Here is a 14227-nt window from a genome sequence, read left to right on the forward strand (position 1 = left end):
TCGACAAAATATTTCAGTTTCCCTGAGGTTCACCTGCTCGCCGAACATTGGCAGGGCCCTCTCCTTTCTCCCGGCTGCAACATCCTACAGATTCTGATGAATACTGAGGAAGGCAAACACTTCTGAGCAGTAATGGAACAGTCACTTTGGGCACACCTACCTCTTTGTGATTTGAATAATCTATTTCCACCCACCCCAGCCCCCCACTGTCAACAACCCTCAACAATCTAGGGAATCAAATTAATCTTCAATTATGTGAAAGAATTTCAGGAACGAACATGGCTCAAGTTACCAAGTAACTTGCTGTTGTGAACAGATTCGTACTGGAAGCAGCCTGAATGCAGGGACTTTTCAAGATCTTTTTCTCCCTCACTTAATAATAAGGGAAATCTTTCCAACCGGTGATAATCTCGCCACAGGGAATCTTTAAAAAAATTTCGAAAGCTAGTTTCAAAACGAATGCCCAGAAGAAATCTCTCTACATGTTCCGCCGGCTATGGAACACAAGGCGAAATATGGTCATCAGAAAGTTGGATCTCACGTTTGGTTTTTGCTTTTAGTACTTCCTCTTGAATGCCATCGAAAATACTTAGATCAGGTTTTCTTTTGGTTAGGAGTCGGGACTCCGCTGCTTCCAGACCAAGGTATTTCGTAAAGGCACTGGATATCCAGGGATTCCAAAGGAAGGGGGGCAGGGAATCCACCGGTCCTAAACCCTCTGAAGGTTCAGATTTCAGTGCTGGCTGCAGACCTGAGCAAAGTTCACTGCTCCCTTTTCACGACATGCTACATACTTTGCAAGTTCCCACTTGCTTCTTAGAGAGGAAAAAATGTGGCCTCTGAGTTCAGGTTGCTAAGGACAAACGGGGCCAATTTAACCATGCATTCCTGCTCTGAAAGATAGGCCAGTTGTTTTTCTCCCCACCCCCCACCCCTACCCCCGCGCCGTAAATACCAGAAGCTCTGGGTTCTCCCCGCACTCCACAAATACTTTTGCTCCAACTTCGAAGCCCTCTTTCGTCCATGGTGGAAATTCAGTTATTTCATTCAGTTGCTTTTGCTGCCTGCGTCTGACATCTTGACAACACGGAAGATTGTTGGACTGTGTAGCACATCTTCTTATCAGACACTTGGCTTAATTTTTCTCTTGATAATGGTGGGTATTTAAGACGCACGTGACTGTGGGACGATAAAAGAAAACTTTCATGATTCTGTGTCTCTCCCTTTTCTTTTTTTACTTTTTTGTTTTGTTTTGTTTTTACTTTGACCTCGAGATACATATGTCTACTTAAAGGTGTTTTGAAGAGAGCGAAGGAGACAGACAGGGCTTTGAAAGGAAAAACAGACGTCTAATTGGCTGTCTTTTGCAGACCCTTCAGTGACCCTGCACTGAATACCTCTAATGGAGACGTGTGATCTTGAAGCCTCCACCGTGATAAACAAATTCTATCTCTTCAACTTGTTTGGCAGCAGAATTCTTTATTCTCCTCATAAAGGACTTTTTCTGTAAATGAGTAAGGCATTAGCATAGGTACATTCTAGAAGGGGAGAAGATGGCTTTCCAATTTTATAGATATACTACGTTTTTAAAAGGGAATTTGGGTCCCTCATCAATGTAATTCACGTCCGTGTGTCATTTTCCATGATACTATAAAAAGCAGAATTCATTTGCATTCAAAGCCATAGTTGCTAACTCCAAAAAGTTCAGAAAATCAGTTAGGAGGCAACCAGCTTTACTCCTAAAATTAATAACCCTTATGGCATTGTTTTTGTGCAACCTTGGAACTTCCCGTGCTGTGAACCGTTTGGGTGCTCAAGGGGGAAAGTAGTAAGAGTCAGTTCAAATTCGTCTGTGCTTCAAAAAGCACATGGGATGATGGGAGGTTTTCATTAAGTGATGTGGAAATAGGAGAGGTAGGGAGGGGATATCCCCATTCCTAGTGTTGTCAAAGGGCTGCAAGGGTCACTCACCAGAAAGCTCTGCATTTCACCTCCACCTTAACTTCTTGGGGATGGCTGGGGTCGTCGCCTCCTTTCTTTCTCCCCAGGCTTTTGGAGTTACAGAAAGGTTGAGACCAACGTCACATTCTGGGATTCCAATATGTGTAAGAATAAAGACATCCCCAAACAAGGTTTTAAAAATGGGTTAGGCTTTAATATTTAATATTTATTAATGTCATCTGTGAATGTTCAATATAATAGAGGCTATCATTCCAGTTATAGCATATTCTTATGGGGAAACAGCGCAAATAATTTTGCATTTCAGGCGTGAATGTGGGGCTCATGCCTCCAAACCCATCCCCGTACCAGATCATGCTTATAGACAAAGATCAGCATGGCGTAATGGAAAGAGCACTGGTTGGGGCGCCTGGGTGGCTCAGTTGGTTGGGCAACTGACTTCAGCTCAGGTCATGATCTCACAGGTCATGGGTTCAAGCCCCACGTCGGGCTCTGTGCTGACAGCTCAGAGCCTGGAGCCTGCCTCAGATTCTGGGTCTCCCCCTCTCTCTGCCCCTCCCCTTCTCACTCTCTGTGTCTCTGTCTCTCAACAATAAATAAACGTTAAAAAAAAATTTTTAGAGGGGCGCCTGGATGGCTCAGTCGGTTGAGCGTCCGACTTCGGCTCACGTCATGATCTCGCGGTTCATGGGTTTGAGCCCCGCATCGGGCTCTGTGCTGATGGCTCAGAGCCTGGAGCCTGTCTCAGATTCTGTGTGTGTGTCTCTCTCTGTGCCCCTCCCCCACTCGCACTCTGTCTCCCTCCGTCTCAAAACTAAATAAACATTTAAAAAAAAAAATTTTTTTTTTTTTTTTTAGGAAAGAGCACTGGCCTGGAAGCCATGAGGATCTCATGAGGTTCTATTTTTATCTGAGCCTTGGTTTTCTCATCTAGAAAGGGAATATGTTGCCCCAAGTGGTCCCCCGGGTCTCTTCTGGTGTTCTTTTTGTGACCATGTATTGTGCTTATGACTCCTAGACGTGGGGCCTGTCATTCCAGCCAGAAATGGAGAAAAACAAGGCGAGGTAATCAGATACCAGTAAAGATAAACAGGCTTAGAAACACACACGTCAGAGCCCAAGTAAACAAAGACAACGATGTCGGACGAGAGTTACAACGGGGAGACGGGCAAGTGCCAGTGGACGTCCGCTGCAGCTAACTCTACCTTTGTTGGTCTCCTGACAGGCAGAGGCAATCATGGTGGCTCAGGGCACAGTCCCACAACGTCCATGAGACCCAGACCCGATCTCCCATCACCCCCCCCCAGCGGTCCAGTTCTTCAGCGTTGCCTAATAGGTGAGTACAGCTCACGGGAAGAATCATGCCCTTGCTTAATGCTTTTGATGTCACTCATTCCCCATCACAAAGCAAAGATCTCTCCTCTCAGTGTCTCCTACGAAGAAAAACATGAAAGCAACACCACTACCAGTCCACCTCCACACAAGTCTTTATGGTGAGTAAGCCCAAGACCCAAGATCAGGAAAGATCAAGTAGAAACAAAACTCTCTTTTCCCTCATGATGTAGGCTAGCTAACATTAATGATTAAAATATTGTGCTGTTTCGTCTCGGATTTCAACAGCGCTTGAGTCCCAGGGTTGAGGCCTCAGGCACTAAATAAAGAGAACACTGATTGTTGGAACTGGAAAGCATCTAAGCATCTATTAGCTCAGCCTACCATGAAAAGTAGGAATTCCTTTAACAAAATCCTCATACATGCCTATCCAGCATCTCAGTGGTAATAGCAGGAACAATGTAATGATGATCATTATTATGATAATGACACTTATTTCATACATACCACGTGACAGACACTGGACTAAGTACCTTGAGTACTGACTACAAATCAGCACTGTTTTTTGGTTTTTTTTTTTAATTTTTTTTTTCAACGTTTATTTATTTTTGGGACAGGGCGAGACAGAGCATGAACGGGGGAGGGGCAGAGAGAGAGGGAGACACAGAATCGGAAACAGGCTCCAGGCTCTGAGCCATCAGCCCAGAGCCTGATGCGGGGCTCGAACTCACGGACCGCGAGATCGTGACCTGGCTGAAGTCGGACGCTTAACCGACTGCGCCACCCAGGCGCCCCCAAATCAGCACTGTTTTTAGGATGTTGTATATACTAACTTCCTGAATCATTGTAATGGCTCTCACGTTATGCAGAAATCGGTGGAAACAGACAGGGGTTAAATAACTTGCACGAGGTCACACAGCTGGACAGAGAGGACCTGGGGAATTGAAAGAAAAGTCTAGTTCTGGATCCTGTCCCTCTAGCCCTATGGCACCAGTGGGGACAGGGGAGAGAGACAGGGTAAGGACATGGAGTATATTTCAACACTACTTAATAGAAAGATCTTTAGTTCTTTCTAAGAGCCAAATCTGCCTCTTTCAATCTTCGTATTGCCCACTAGCCTTAAACAGAGCAATAATTATTCCTTCTTCAGTTTGACAGTCCTTGAGATCAGGGGTTTGCAAACTATGGTCTGATTTTGTACGGGCCATGAGCTCAGAATGGGTTTCAAGTGCTCCTGTTGTTGAAAAAAACAATCAAAAAGAGAATAATATTTCATGGCACATGAAAATACATGAAATTCAAATGTCAGTAGCCACAAATAAAGTTTTATTGGAACACAACCGTGCTTCTTCATTTACACACTGTGACTGCTTTCACTCTACTGCAAGGTCAGAATTAAGTAGCTGCAGCAAAAAAACAGTGGCTCAGTTGGTGAAGCTGCCGACTCTTGATTTCGGCTCAGGTCATGATCTCATCGTTCGTGAGTTTGAGCCCCACATCGGGCTCTTCACTCGCAGCACAGAGCCTGTTTTGGATCCTTTGTCTCCCTGTCTCTGCCCCTCTCCCACCTGCGTGCACATATGCATTCTCTCTCTCTCTCTCTCTCTCTCTCTCTCTCACTCTCTCTCTCTCAAAAATAAATAAGTGTCAAAAAAAAAAAAGTAGTTGCGACAAAAAACTCTATGGCCCAGCAAATCATAAAATATTTACTATATGGGGCACCCGGGTGGCTCAGTTGGTTGAGCGTCCGACTTCGGCTCTCGGTTCATGAGTTCCAGCCCCGCATCGGGCTCTGGGCTGACAGCTCCGAGCCCGGAGCCTGCTTCGGATTCTGTGTCTCGGTCTCTCTCTGCCCCTTCCCCACTCATGCTCTGTCTCTCTCTGTCTCAAAAAGAAATAAAACATTAAAAAAAAATTTGTTTAATATTTACTATCTGACTCATTACCAGTAACATTTGCTGACCCTTATGTTAGATACCTGAAGGCAGTTCTCATGTCCGTTCTTTTTTTTTTTTTTTAATTTTTTTTTTCAACGTTTATTTATTTTTGGGACAGAGAGAGACAGAGCATGAACGGGGGAGGGGCAGAGAGAGAGGAAGACACAGAATCGGAAACAGGCTCCAGGCTCTGAGCCATCAGCCCAGAGCCTGACGCGGGGCTCGAACTCACGGACCGCGAGATCATGACCTGGCTGAAGTCGGACGCTCAACCGACTGCGCCACCCAGGCGCCCCTCATGTCCGTTCTTAAATGTGCTCTTTTTCTATGGTGAATATTTCAAATCCCCTTCCCTCCTCCAACCTCTCCTTGTCTTGAAAGCTATTCCCTGGAATTTCTTTAGTACCGTGTATTTTATCCTTCTTAAAGCGGCACCCAGTGCTACAATCCCACAATGGAATAGGTCTCAACAACGAAAAGGAATACACTAGCCAGATACCCAGTGGCAAGGATAAATCTCCAAATCTTTACGCTGAGTGACAAAACCTTACCTAAAGAGTTCTTATGATATGATGGTGTATACCTGAAATTCTAAAGCAGGCGAAACTAATCTATGGTGCGGAAAAAAAAGAAACAAATGAACATGAGAGCCAGGGTTGTCTATGGGAGAACAGGCAGGGATTGGTTGGGATGGGCAAAAAGGAACTCTCTGGGGCAATGGAGATATTGCAGAGTTTGACAGTCATTTGGATCACACAGTTGTAAACACTTGCCACACTAAATCTAAAGAGCGGCTTACAACTTGTACCTGACACTGTATCTGTCCCCACCCTCCCCCAAAATATTGTCAACGAATGTTGAACTCTACTTAATGCTCTTCATGCTGGAAGGTTGGGGGGGTGGGGAGGAAGGGTATCAACGCCCACAACCTATTTTGAAACGTGTCCCCAAATCAACGTGCAAACATCAACGTGATTGCACGGTTGGACAGAAGAACAGACAGATGACGAGGTACGGGATAGAGCAACATGACTAAAATGTGCAGTGTGGAACCTGGGTGGCGGGCATGTGGGTGTTCACTGTCGACTTCTTTCAGCTTCCGCGGTTAAAAACCTTTCACGGTAAATTCTCTTCTTCCAAAGAAAATTTTCATGATCAGATATTGAGGTGGGGGAGGGGTAAAAGTCATGCCTGGTGTGAACCAAAGTACTTCGAGTGTAGCGCAAAGTGACACTATGACGTCCCCTCACCTGGCAGTCGTTTTTGTGTTAACTTGTGTCGTCCTTCCAAGAAACTGTCTGGGTTCAGGTGTCCTTGCTTCGTTTCACCCAAAGAAGCGTCTAACTTCTGCATCGTTTAAATTCTGGGTCTGGGGGCGCCTGGGCGGCTCAGTCGGTGAAGCGTCCGACTTCGGCTCAGGTCACGATCTCACGGTCCGTTGAGTTCGAGCCCCGCGTCGGGCTCTGTGCTGACAGCTCAGAGCCTGGAGCCTTCTTCAGATTCTGTGTCTCCCCCTCTCTCTGAACCTCCCCCGTTCATGCTCTGTCTCTCTCTGTCTCAAAAATAAATAAACATTAAAAAAAAAAAAAAGAAAAAAAAAATTCTGGGTCTGTAGTTTATTACACAAAGATGCCGAAAATGAAAGGTGCCGAAACCTCCCCCGTGCGACGTCTCCGTCAAGTTCACCTGGGGAAAACAGCGGAGATGCCACAAGCGGGCTTGCGGGCCTCGTGGAGTTGTAGAAAGAATGTGTTTGATCGTGGCCGGGTTCCTGGCCTCCTGCACCTCGCCAGTAGGTCGGCATATGCGTTTCTCACACCACGGTCCGCTGTCACCCGACAAACAACAGGCTCGCCACTGTTAGAAATACCAGATGAGCATGTGTGCGTGATACAAATTTTAAAAAGTCCTCAAAAATACGCAGCCTATTCTCTGGATCCACTGTTTCCTTAAAGGACCTCTGCAGTGTTCAATCTGTCTGTTGCTTTTATGCAAAGCCAATATTAGTAGCAATAACACAAGCATGCTTCGACTATTTAGAGGTCAATTAGCTGGAAAATTCTGCTTTCTGAATGGAAGCTAAGAATCAAGGAAGCAAGCAAGAAAAATCCTGAGGGCGGTCAAATAGCTGCGGGAGCCTCAGGGCACCAGGCTTCCGTACTTACTCCTGGAAGAGTCCCGAAAGCCAACACCCACAGTCCTGTGATACGGATATTGGGAAAACGCTAACAAGTCTGGATTTCCAGCTCCTTCCTGACCAGATGTTGCACGTAGACAGGCAGAAAAGCAGCAAAAGTGGGAAGAATTATTACCCACCATGGGAAACTCAAAACAGACTATAATTTGGAAGGATGAATTTACAAGCAAAAGAGGCCTATGTTAATGTATGTTAATACTACCAATAAAAGAGGGGCGCCTGGGTGGCTCAGTCGGTTGAGTGTCCCCCTCTTGATTTTGGCTCAGGTCATGTTCTCAGGGCTCATGAGACAGATCTCCGTATCAGGTTCCGTGCTGACAGCACAGAGCCTGCTTGGGATTCTGTCTCTTCCTCTCTCAAAATAAATAAATAGGGGCGCCTGGGTAGCTCAGTCGGTTAAGCATCAGACTTCGGCTCAGGTCACGATCTCACGGCTCGTGGGTTCGAGCCCTGCATCGGGCCCTGTGCCGACAGCTCAGAGCCTGGAGCCTGCTTCAGATTCTGGGTCTCCCTCTCTCTCTGCTCCTCCCCCACTCATGCTGCCTCTCTCTGTCTCAAAAAGAAATAAAACATTAAAAAAAATTCAAGAAAAAGAATAGTTCCATAAGATATTAAAGAGGATCTTTAAAAAACAGAATTAAAAAAGGGGAGGGGCTATTACAGACACATTCAGGAAATGTTGGCCTAGTAGTTAAGGCTGAAACATTTCTATTATGATTCTAGCCATTTCTGAAAAGAAAGAACATTGGGTTTTATTGTGGGGTGTTTTTTTGTTTTTGGTGTTTGGTTTTTGGTTTGGGGGTTGTTTTTTTTGTTTCGTTTTGGTTTTTTCCCTTCCTTTTCCCACTCCACGCCTTTTTTTTTTTTTTTCCTCGTATTTTGGCCGAAACCTAGTGATGCAATTCTCTGTTCTCATCATAATGATGTCCACGGGTCTGCCCGCATCTTCTGGTCTAGGCGTGGCTCTGATTCTCTCACACAGGTGTTTCCTCTCCTGCCCCCACACTTGATAATTCCCTTTGCACAAAAATCTGTTTCGTACAAATTCCAGGCACCGTTTCTAGCTTCTGAGAACACCTTTTAAATCGTCCACATGATCGCTTTCCTCTCCGCTTCCTTCCCTTGGCACTCCCTAGTTTGTTTCACCCTCTGTTTCTTCTCCAAACCGCGTGCCAACATTTTACGCGCAGAAGCCACTTTTCAGTGCCTCCTGTATTTCCTCTCTCGCCTAGTGGTTTTGCACCCGTTTTTCTTTTTTCTGCTTTTGCTCTCCTCCGCGACGTTTATTTCATATCCCGAATCTCCACGCTCTCTCCTCTTCTGCTGAATCGAAAGCTTGAAATGGACAACCGCTAAAACTCTCCCTTTCCTTCCGCTGTACCATCCCCGCCATCTGGCCCTGAACATGGATTTCTCCAGAGTGAGCCCAGCAGCCTGCCCAGCGTCAACGGATATTCTATTCCTCTCCTTCTCTGGGCTGTCACCTTGACAGATAGCGCCCACCCACCTGTCGGCATCGAACTACAAACCGACAGACCCGTGTTCAGTCTTGAAATCCGCCTCTTATTCAATTTCTCTCGGCCTCCGTTTCCACATCTATAAAATGGACCTATATAATATCCATCCTGTCTCTAATGTCTCTAATTCTCGGGTCTGATCTATCTGACGGGGTTGGGTAGGGCCAATGAGGCCATGTTTCTAGAACCTCTTCATTGGTTGTAGAATGTGATTGCTTTATTCTTTCACTTGGGAACTTCCGTTCCTATTGAAGTCCTGGGAGTAGAGCCTCATTTTCTTTTACCGTCTTAATTTCTTCTTGGTCTAACGGGTATGTGCTCAGGCCCCTCTTACCACCACCAAATTCGCCAGCTGAGATGAAATTCACTTCCGGCACCACTGTTTTATCAGAACAAGGGTTGTCAATGGGGAGCCCGACGGGAGAGGGGTTACGTGAGCCTCAGATTCTCTGGCCGGAGAGCCGGCCCCATCACTTGCTAGATGTGGGAAATTGAGAACTTCTGCTAGGCTTTATTTCCTCAGTTTTCTCATCTTTCAAATGGGGGTAGCAGCGACCATGTCGGGTAGGGCAGGTGGCTGTGATACTGAGGCACAGTCAGAGGCCACAGGCCGCGCCTAGCACATGGTAAGCTCTCAGTGACGCGTGCCTCTCAGTTATTTGTCATTACCTGCCTTTTCTGCCCTGCCTTCTCCGTCGTAGGTCCCTTTTATTCTCCGTTTCCTTCTGCCTCACCTCTCTGCCTGTCACTCCCCTGGCAGCGGGCACTGCCCCCCACCCACACACACTTTCCGTGAAATCTCAGGGGAAGAGTTCAGACTTTGAAGCCTCCCAAAGGTCCCCTCCTCCTCCGGATTCTTTTCTGGCATCCTCCCTGTGTTTTCACTGTCCTCCTGATTAGAGAGTATGTCAGCAAGGCAGGATAATTTACTGATATATTAATTTGTGCTCCTATCTCAGCCTTTGCTGGCTCTCTGCTCTACAGAGGAAGCCAGGCCCCTCTGTGCCCCTGCCTCGGGGGAGGTCCGTGTTGAGAGGACAAAGGGAAGGCACCTGGCTTTTGTTTCCCCAGAGCCACACGCTCTGGAGGGAGATCGTGCCAGCCAAGAGGAAGAGAGGGAAAAGCCAGGAACTGTGAATGGAGAGAGAGAGAGAGAGAGAGAGAGAGAGAGGGAGGGAGGGAGGGAAGGGGAGAAGACCAGGCTCCTAGCAAGACTGTAGCCCCCATCTGCAGCCGCCCCCCACCCCGGGGAAGCAGCTAGACCCCAAAGAGGGTGGCTTTAAGTCATGTCTCGATAACTAGCCACTAGGCACAGGCCGAGAGGCTCAGCAAACATTCCACCAACTGTTCCCTTCACTCAGCGTGTCCGTGGGTAGCAGAGCCACAGCAGTAGGAAGCCCATGGGGCACCTGGGTGGCTCAGTCAGTTAAGCCTCCAACTTGGACTCAGGTCATGATCTCGACGTGGGTGAGTTCGAGCCCCACGTCAGGCTCTCTGCTGACAGCACCGAGCCCGCTTCAGATCCTCTGCTCCCCTCTCTCTCTGCCTCTCTCTCTCTCTCTCAAAAACAAATAAACATAAAAAACAAACCAACAAAGAAAGAAATAAGGACGCTCGTGCCGGCCAGGACGGCGGCGACCAGAGGAGAGAGTGACAGAGTGAAAGGACACAACGCCTGTGGCCCTCTCAGACTGTTCCGGGATCTTCACAAGCGTGAGAGCTGTTGCTCCCCAAGACACAGATGGGGAAGCTGGCTGATGCACAGAGAGGTCAAGCAACGTATCCAAAATCACACAGCTGGACATGGTGAAGCCAGGGGCCTAATTCAGGTAGAAATACTAAAAGAGGCCACCACCAAAACAACAAGCAACCACAAAAAAGGCCCCCAACGCATCGCAGAATGTGAAGACTGAAATGCTGCGCAGACCACAAAACAACAACACTGAAGCCGAAATCAGGAGATAATCTGCGTGCCACGGGACGTGGGGGGGCCGCCCCCCCCGGCGGGCCAAGGAAAGGCCTGGAAGAGCGGACCCACTTGTTTTTCCGAAAAGGGCCCGGGCATCAATGGCTCTGTGGCTCCTGCCGAACTGCATTCCGACGATGGAAATACTGTCTTCATTATGATCAAGCAGCAGCACATGCGGTCAGAACATAGAGTCAAGTCAAGGGCGTCCGGAACTCGCCCTCGTCCCCTCCGGTTACCCCGTCCGTGTACGTCATTTAACCGTGCCGAGCCTGGCTCTCACCTGTAAGATGAAGACAAAGAAATCCCCTAGCTCAGCAGTTCTCATCGTGGAGGCACGGGGCAGTAAGCAGAAAGTTATTATTAATTATTGTTATCATTCCACCGGCTAGTCCTGCTCAGTCCCACAGCTGCCCAGATGTTGAGCATCCTTGAATGTCAGACATTGCGCTGGGCGTTGAGGAGTCCCGGCCCTCAAGCCAGCCGGGATCTCATTGGAACAGAGACCTATGAGGGGGCCCTTCCAGTGCAAGGTGGTGAGTGCTATACATAGGATAATGCCAGGATCCACCTGGGGGGGGGCCCAGGGCCAGAGCCCCTAAGGAGACCGCAGGGTGGGAAGGAGGACAGGTTTCCTGCAGAAGTTAATGGCCCGGAGCCATTCACAACTTCACAAACAACAGTAACCTCTGTCTCATAGCGGGCGAGGAACCTCCCCACTCCCCATCCACCCTTCTGAAAGGCTCCTGGGGCCCAAGCCCACTCCGGATCCTGCTCCAGCAGTTAATCTGAGTTTTGAGCTACACAGAGCTTGCATCATCCTGGGCCCTGGGACCAAGCCAACAGCGGGGAAGCCAAGACGGCTCAGAGCTGCCGGCACATTCCATAAACCCAAATTTCCAGTGTTGCCTCGAAGAAGACGTGCGAGGGAAAATCTGCATGTGTCAATGAAGCTCGTTGACCAGGTGACCTAAAGGGGAAATGTAAATGTGGGATTCGGACTGGCAAAGTTCAAAGCCTCCGAGTTTGATACCCAGATAGAGATCGGTAAGCTATTAAGAGTAGTCGGCTTCCAAAATCCAGAGGTCGCGAAGAAATGCCCGCTTTGCACCTCAGAGGGACGACCAACAGCACCGAACAGCAGTCTCCGGGAAATGCTCTGCTCAGTTCCCAGCGCAAGATGTACCCGTTCAACGAGATGGAGAATGAACTCAACTGTCCCACTTCCCTATCATGTCAAAAATCCCTAAGACACATTCCGTCTCCAAGGGAAATGATGTGTTTGGGGACCATTTATCCCCCCCCGCTCTGGATGCAGGAGACTGACAGGAAGTCAAGTCCTCACCTTGACTTCCAACGGCTTTTCAACTCACGTCATCATAGACGTAGCATAAAACCGCGGTCCCCCCCTCCCCCGTTTTCCTTGGAAGTCTGTGTTTTGTGCGGGCACCACGATCGAGTCCGCTTGTCTATTCGAGGACACTAGAGGCTCTAAGTCACAAAACCCCGCGTATAGCCCATCTATCTATTTATTCCGGAACTCACTGGGAAAGACAAGCTGAGTTATCTTTAGCCAAGAAAACCTGAGCGGCATTTATGGGCGTGAAGTTCAGCACAGCCGTCCGACACAGACACAGGCTTGAAGAAAACGCATTACACAGTCTACGCAAATCCCCTCACCGCCCCGGCGGCTGGAGCCCAATGAATGGTCTCCGCGCTGGAGAGCGGAGTTCTAGAATGCTTATCTTCTCCCCAGCCCCCATCCCAACCCTCAAAGATTACGAACACAATCGCTTGTGACAGATTGCTCCCCAGTCTTCCGCCTTAAATTCTAGATGATAAATTCAACACGAAGTGACAGTCACAGCAAGTGTGCAGGGCTGTATCTAAAAAAACTAATTTTACTGAAGTTAGAACTCAGTGAACGAGAAAATGTGAATGTACACCTAGGGCATATCTCAAAACTTTAATCTCTATGAACGCCATAATGGTTATTTATGGCCGGGATGATATTAATATTTTAAAACATTTCAATAAAGAAGCGCCGTGAGACTTTCAAATTGTATTGTTATGCAAAGATAATAATATTTCAATGGGTCCTTCCCTGCGCTGGTATGTTAATGGAGCAAAGCAAAAAAAAAAAAAAAAAAAAAAAAAAAAAAAAAAAAAAAAAAAAAAACAAAAGAAAAGAAAAAGAAAAAAAACTGCTTTTGTTAACCGAGCAGTGGCCATAGCTAGAGTGCTCTGGGCTTAATTTCTAAGAAATAGCTCTTCTTCCTTTTCTTATTATTTGGGGGGTAAAAAAAAAATTTCTGGGGCTGCTATTGTCTGTTTAAATTAGGTAAATGCAATTAAGACGAGTCAAATATACACAGGCTCCAATGATGGGTAAAATTAAGGTCACCCTTGCAGCCCTAATCCAACCACATTGCTTAATCTCAGCTTTAGCCATTTACAAGTGGGCAGGATGGTAATGTCTCGCTACTGTTGGGGTTAATGTAGACTGATTGGGGGACTAGAGATAAATCCTGCAGGCTGGCTTGACTGTGCAAGAGCTTATCCTGACATTTTGGAAAAAAAAAAAAGAAAGAAAGAAAGAAAGAAAAGAAAATTGGGTTCCATTCCCCAGGACCGGTTGAGAGTCCCTTCCTTGGTTTCCTCTCTGCTAAAGCACAGAGGCAGAAGAACTTTTTCTTTTGAATTTCTGCCCCACCCTCACCGCCCCCACCCCAGGCCAGGGATCTTTGCATTTGCAAAAAGGAAAGGTCCGCGTCTTCATTCTCTCTCTTTTTAAAATTCTTCTAACGTTTTTATTTATTTCTGAGAGGCTGAGAGAGACAGAGGATGAGCAGGGGAGGGGCAGAGACAGAGAGGGAGACACAGAATCTGCGGCAGGCTCCGGGCTCTGAGCCGTCAAGCACAGAGCCTGACGTGGGACTCGAACCCACGAACCGTGAGACCACGACCTAAGCCAAAGTCCGACACATAACTAACTGAGCCACCCAGGCACCCCTGTGTCTTTAATCCTCTTCAATCAAAAGCTCTTGTCTTTTCTTTCATGTATGTAAAGATTACATTTATGTTGCTTCCTGCTATTGTCCTCTGTGAAGGAGTTGCTGAAAAAAAAAAAAAAAAAAAAAGGTTGACTTTTACAGCCAAGAGAGAGGTACGAAATTGCAAAGGTCATCAATGAGTAAACAGATATTAATGGTTAGCCGGATACCTGGTACATAAACAGGTCACATTAATAATTAACACCAGGAAAAACTTAGCACTTTCAACCAAGCTCAGGAAAGTAGGTGTCAGAAACACCAGCTCC

General features: G+C 47.2%; 2 long non-coding RNA genes across 2 annotated transcripts in view; one reads left to right on the plus strand and one right to left on the minus strand.

Moving 5' to 3' along the window:
* LOC121042467 (uncharacterized) overlaps positions 1 to 14227 on the plus strand; it is a 209713-nt gene that overhangs the window by 87192 nt on the left and 108294 nt on the right. The window contains exon 2 of the long non-coding RNA XR_005796239.1: positions 3185 to 3295. This is a non-coding gene — a long non-coding RNA (uncharacterized LOC121042467). The remainder of the gene's footprint in view (positions 1 to 3184; positions 3296 to 14227) is intronic.
* Positions 962 to 14227, minus strand: part of LOC121042468 (uncharacterized) — a 16837-nt gene continuing 3571 nt past the window's right edge. The window contains exons 2-4 of the long non-coding RNA XR_005796240.1: positions 10981 to 11191; positions 1398 to 2088; positions 962 to 1179 (exon numbers count right to left, since the gene is read on the minus strand). This is a non-coding gene — a long non-coding RNA (uncharacterized LOC121042468). The remainder of the gene's footprint in view (positions 1180 to 1397; positions 2089 to 10980; positions 11192 to 14227) is intronic.

The sequence above is a fragment of the Herpailurus yagouaroundi genome, unplaced genomic scaffold (assembly GCF_014898765.1).
Source record: "Herpailurus yagouaroundi ecotype Mexico unplaced genomic scaffold, PumYag 185, whole genome shotgun sequence".
In the NCBI taxonomy this organism is placed as follows: Eukaryota; Metazoa; Chordata; class Mammalia; order Carnivora; family Felidae; genus Herpailurus; species Herpailurus yagouaroundi.